We start from the raw sequence: 6,177 nt of genomic DNA, 5'->3' as shown, positions 1-6,177 counted from the left end.
CAAAGCTTATAGCTGGGAAAATAATACATTTTCTCTCAAGATAAAATATGATCATTTTTAAAAAACTTTGATTTAATTGGCGGAATTTTATTATTGGCTGCTTAGCATCCAGTGGCAAATATTTCAATATGACAATTTCCAAATTCATATCAAAAGTTTTCTGGAAATGAAGAAGTGATCAGAACTGTGAAAAATATATTGAAACATAGAAATTTGATTTCCTTAGTTATGGTAACTATCATGACATCATAGGTGTGTTAGGAAAATCAGTCCTTTCTAAATTTCATTTCTTAGACAGTCCTTTATTCCATTTCAATTTTTTATAATGAATATTTGAATAGTTAAATAATGACACTCGAGACCTCTAGTAGCAAAACATTCCCATTTAAATTCTTGAACGGAGAATTGGTCCTGTGTTTGTTTACCATAACTTCAAATAAAACAATGCATACATGAATTTTTTTTCAGAACAAGGAATTTTCCTGTAGTCTTGTAATAAAACTGAGACAATAGGCATTTTAACCTTTGCATATAAGTCGATGGATTGTTGTAGCTTATATTGAACTGGACATAAATTATACTAGTAAATTATTTAACCATATGGGCCTTATATGAGGGGGAGGACAGGGGTAAGGGAGACAGGGAGAAAGGGGGTAGGAGAAAGGAGAAACGGGGTGGGAGAAAGGAGAAAGGGGGTAGGAGAAAGGAGAGGAAGGCTGGGAGAAAGGAGAAAAAGTTGGAGAAAGGAGGTAGGAGAAAGGAGAGGAAGGCTGGGAGAAAGGAGAAAAAGTTGGAGAAAGGAGAAAAAATAAAATATCTCTCCTCTTAAAAATTTTTCTAATATTTCAAGAAAAAATATCTCAAAAGGAGATGTTTTATTCTAATGGGAGAAAGGAGAACGGGGGTAGGAGAAAGGAGAAGAGGGGTGGGAGAAGGGAGAAGGGTACCCCCTGTCCTCCCCCTCTTATATACTATCCATTAGAGTTCCAAAAACACATTTGACCTGGACCAATTAATTAAGCAGTGATATTTGCACGGCTGACTGGCACTACGGCTTACTATTCGAACTTTGAGCAATGAGTGTACATACGTATAGTGGTATCTTGTTTCGTCACGTAGATGCATGAGCCTTTTCATGTTTTTTTTTTATTATGTGATAAGTTGGCTTGTTTTAGTGATTATGTGATAACCAGACCAAATATTTCAGTCATGATTATTTATTTGATAATCTAGGACGGTTTTTGATTATTTGATTATCTTTGTAAATAATTTTATGTTTTGATTGGCAGTTTTCATTATGTGATTACTTGCATGGACATCTCATGAGGGTTAATCAAGCGTGGATGGTACTTTGCCCCTTCTTACAATGTAAATATTCAATTACATTTGTTAAAATGATCCGTATTTGGAATTTAAGCTGTACAATGTAAAAACCCTTTTACAAGGCGGGATATCGCCCCCTCATTTTTACGTGAATGTTGTATAATTAGAGCCCGCGAACTGAAACGATCTACGTTAACTCATTGGTTCTATGAATACACTTATCCTTAAAGGTTATCGTTTTATCGATCACTGTATAAGATCTTTGAAGGATTTAACATTGATTTGGTTATTATTGAGTTAAAATATACCTAATTTGTAAATATGCTTTTGTTATATACAGCTATGAAAACTTGTCATATTAGATTTCTCCTTTGAATTGCTTTAAACTTGTCATATCGGGACCGTTTGGTTTTGCCCATAGTTGAAGGCCCTACGGTGACATATATATAGTGGTTAATATTTACGTCATTTGGTGGAGAGTTGTCTCATTGTCAAAAATACCACATGTTCTTGTATTTATCTTATCATATGCTCCTAGTTATATTACACTGTGTCTAAACCACACCGGCAAAATTTGCTCGGACTCGATGGTATCTAACATCCGGCACAATGACGGAACACCAATAGACAAAATAAAGGTAGGTTTCTCCTTATTTTTTTATTTTTTTTATGATATCGAAGAATAAATATACATATACAACTATTTTCTATTGTGAGATGCAATATTTTCTACAACCGTTCTATATTAACGGAGAAATAAGTCAAAATGCATGTCAAAATGACGAATTGAGTGAACCTTGCCTCGAAATTGTTTAATTTCTCGTTAAATTGTTCACATTGTACGGAAAGAAAGGTACGGGAAGATAGATATTGACACGGAGATTGCAAATTTAGTTATTATGAGCATCTCCATAATTGTATCTCTGTGTATGGAACGAAAGAAATGGGTCATGTCAAAATGGAACTGGCCGGTTTCGTCAATGTATACAACCCGGTTTCGTCATAGATTTCAAAATGCATAACCCGGTTTGGTCAAATAAAAAAAATCATAATCGCATTACATTTTAATTGATAATTAAACTTCAGCGTTCAAAAGGAGTTTTGTGGGTCGTTGGAAAACAATGTTCGTTCACCGGACAACGGCTTATTATTTATATGAGTCTCAGATTCAAATAAATGATAAGCAAAAACTTGAATTCCTACTCTTATAGAACACAAATATTTTAATTTACTCAGTGTCAGAGTGACCTTTTTCATGACGTCTGTGGCCACTTATTGTTTTTAATTTTTTCCCACAAAAACAGCAAACAAACACATTTTGATCATCGGTCCTGTTGATTGCAGTTGAAACAGCTGATGAGTTTTCATTGATAAGTTCATGAAATGACTCATCTAATGCCTCAATTGTAACGTTTTCTGTCATCTGAAATAATAAAAAACAACAGATTATTTTAAAATGTCTATCAACATGAAAAGTTCATACAAATTCCAAGCGACAACAACCCGACCATAGAGCAGAAAACAGCCGAAGGCCACAATGGGTCTTCAATGAAGCGAGAAACTCCCGCGTCCGGTGGCGTACTTTAGCTGGCCCCTTAATAAATATTTATACTAGTTCAGTGATAGTGGACTTCATAGTAAACTGCGAATACATGTATATTTATTATATTTAAGGGATAATTTTAACTACGATACAAGTTTCGGCACACATCGCGCATTTACTATACAGGCTCTGTCATCGGACGAGTTAAGGTTTTTCATCATTTTTTATTATTTGTACTTTTGTTGTACTGGTTGTGTCAGCGACAACACTTTGACTCAGTCCATTCCCGAATCACACGCTTGTAATTCCATGGGTGTCTTTGGTTGCTTTATACCATATGCGTTTTGAACATAAAATAGGCAGGTAGTTTTCTTGTTTGAATTGTTTTACATTTATAATATAGGGCCCTGTTGTAGCTTGCTTTCATGCAGTTTGTGTGTTTTTCTCATTGTTTAAGGCATACGCTGACCTAAACTTGATTAATTCAACATAATTTTTGTGTCTAAAAGAAAGTTGTCTCATTGTCAATGTTTATGGGATAAGTGGTTACCGTCACTTCTTCTTAATAAGACCTAGATATAAATGACGATCGTGTTTTGCAAATCAACTTTTATTCACATTGAAAATACAAAACTGTCAGATATTGTTTTCGAAAGTTATCTTAAAGTTTCAATTGAATTTGAACTGTACAAAAAATGAATTTGAACTGTAAAAATAATGTGAAAAACATGCCTATGAAAATAAATGTGCCTACCAGAAAAGGAATGTTATGGATGCTTGAGTGTGAAAACTCGCTTTAGTGCGCAAGTAACACAGTATATATAGTACCAGAAAATCTGGCAGGACTGCATGCATGATTAATTTGTGCAGAACAGCATAGACTATAGTCGGTTTGGGACTGTTCGTCAATGATTGAATGCATAAATGTATAAATAATTGATAGTAAATATTGTAAACTAAGTGTATATAATATAGTACTAGTATAGTAAATTAAAATTATGGCACAATCAAAACACATCCTTTTATTTTTCATCTTTACATACTACTATTATAAACAAAGAAAATATAATAATGTTACAAAATAATTAGATACCAGTGCAGTATTTATATTCCTTTTAAAATTAGTTTGAAGTCAAGTGAAATAAGGGATACGCCTTTCATTAGGAAAATGTGTATTATCATAATTAACTATGTCCAAAAGTTCCCGTTTAAAATAGATTTTAACACGCCAAGTTTACTTTACAATAAATATATATTTAAATTCTCGAAAGACAATGTTCCGATCCGTGCCAAAGTCTCTTTTCATAAATTGTTTGTTAAAAAAAAACAAAAAAAAACCGGGTGATATATATAGACGAAACCGGGTGATTGTGAAGTAACAACATTGACGAAACCGGTTTATTTTAATTTGATATGGCCCTTTTCTTTCGTTCCATACACAGAAACACAATTATTGAGATGCTCATAATAACTAAATTTGCAATCTCCGTGTCAATATCTATCTTCCCGTACCTTTCTTTCCGTACAATGTGAACAATTTAACGAGAAATTAAACAATTTCGAGGCAAGGTTCACTCAATTCGTCATTTTGACATGCATTTTGACTTATTTCTCCGTTAATATAGAACGGTTGTAGAAAATATTGTATTTCACAATAGAAAATAGTTGTATATGTATATATATTCTTCGATATCATAAAAAAAATAAAAAAATAAGGAGAAACCTACCTTTATTTTGTCTATTGGTGTTCCGTCATTGTGCCGGATGTTAGATACCATCGAGTCCGAGCAAATTTTGCCGGTGTGGTTTAGACACAGTGTTATTATGGCATTGTATAAAGCGACGCGTTTTTCTAAGACCCTTGACTTATTTCAACTAAATCCGTTGTATTTGTCCGTGTCCCTAGTGTTATATGTATAAGTCTGTGAATCTACACATTCCTATCTTTCACAAATACCCCAGTTGGTACTATGTGGTAATTTTAATCATACTGATCAAGTGCTTCAATTTATGTGCCTTTTTGCTAATTGTATAATATAATTATTTGCAGGACCTAATATGTCTTCCCAGTCTACACGTCCGTTTTGCTTCGCATGCATAGGTTTAACTTTTATTTCTTGTATGTTGTATATCAAAATAGGCAAGCATTCTGGGTAGATTTTCTATATCATTCATTATGATTTTCATAATAAGACCTGTGACTGTCTCCAAACTTGACGAAGACATTTATTACGTTTAGTATTCATTTGCTCGGAAAATTAATCAGTTTCCTGGTTCATCATTGTTAGTCTTATATTTTAAGTACTATATTTTCGTTTGATCAGTAGATATATTATTTTTTAACATGATGTATCGTTATTACAGTGTTTTTTTTGTTTATGTTTGGCAGAATAAAGAATTCATAACCCTGAGCTACTTTCTTATGTTTGTGTATTGCCCTGAAACAAGACTTCACTCACACGTATTGTAAAAAGCTGCGCGTGACATATCAATTATGAAAAACATAATCATATTTCACAATAAACTCCTGTATTTGTTAAAATTGTCCTTCTATATATATATAAAGTGCCTAGAAAATCAACCTAACGATGTTAGAGTAGATTTGATTCGTAACTTCCTCCCCGGCGCCGGGGCTGGAACCTGTACTTTATTTTCTAACTTCTACGACAACACCGCCTAGCATTGCGCAGAGACCTTATCCCCTCCTCTAACTCTAGCTTATAAAAATAAGCGTTCGTTTCGGGAGGTGTTACTTTCTTGTAGGAATTAAACAAGGATCTCTGATACAATACACGAAGTATTTATTTTTAGTGTACAGAAATGATCATATACTATATATATATATAGATTAATACATGGCCTTTTCCATATCAGCCTGGGTATCATCCCGAGACCCCCATATCAGCCCGAGACTAAAGTTTATAAGATCTTATAAAGTATATGAGATATCTTATAAATTTTTTTTATATAAGATATCTTATATAGTTTATAAAATATCATATATAGTTTATAAGATATCTTATATAATATATAAGATATCTTATATAATATATAAGATATCTCCTATAATATATAAGATATCTTATATAATTTCATTTTTATGAGATATCTTATATAATTTCACTTTTATGAGATATCTTATATAATTTCATTTTTATGAGATATCTTATATATTATATGAGATATCTTTAATGTTGTATAAATTATCTCCAAAAATTTATAAGATATTTCCTAAAATTTATAAGAATTCTTATATAATATCTTATATAATTTATAAGATATCTTATGTAATTTATTAGATATCTTATATA

This window comes from Mytilus edulis, chromosome 5 (assembly GCF_963676685.1).
Source record: "Mytilus edulis chromosome 5, xbMytEdul2.2, whole genome shotgun sequence".
NCBI classification, from domain to species: Eukaryota; Metazoa; Mollusca; class Bivalvia; order Mytilida; family Mytilidae; genus Mytilus; species Mytilus edulis.
The sequence above is the reverse complement of the archived record's forward strand: the minus strand, read 5'-3'. Positions refer to the sequence as shown.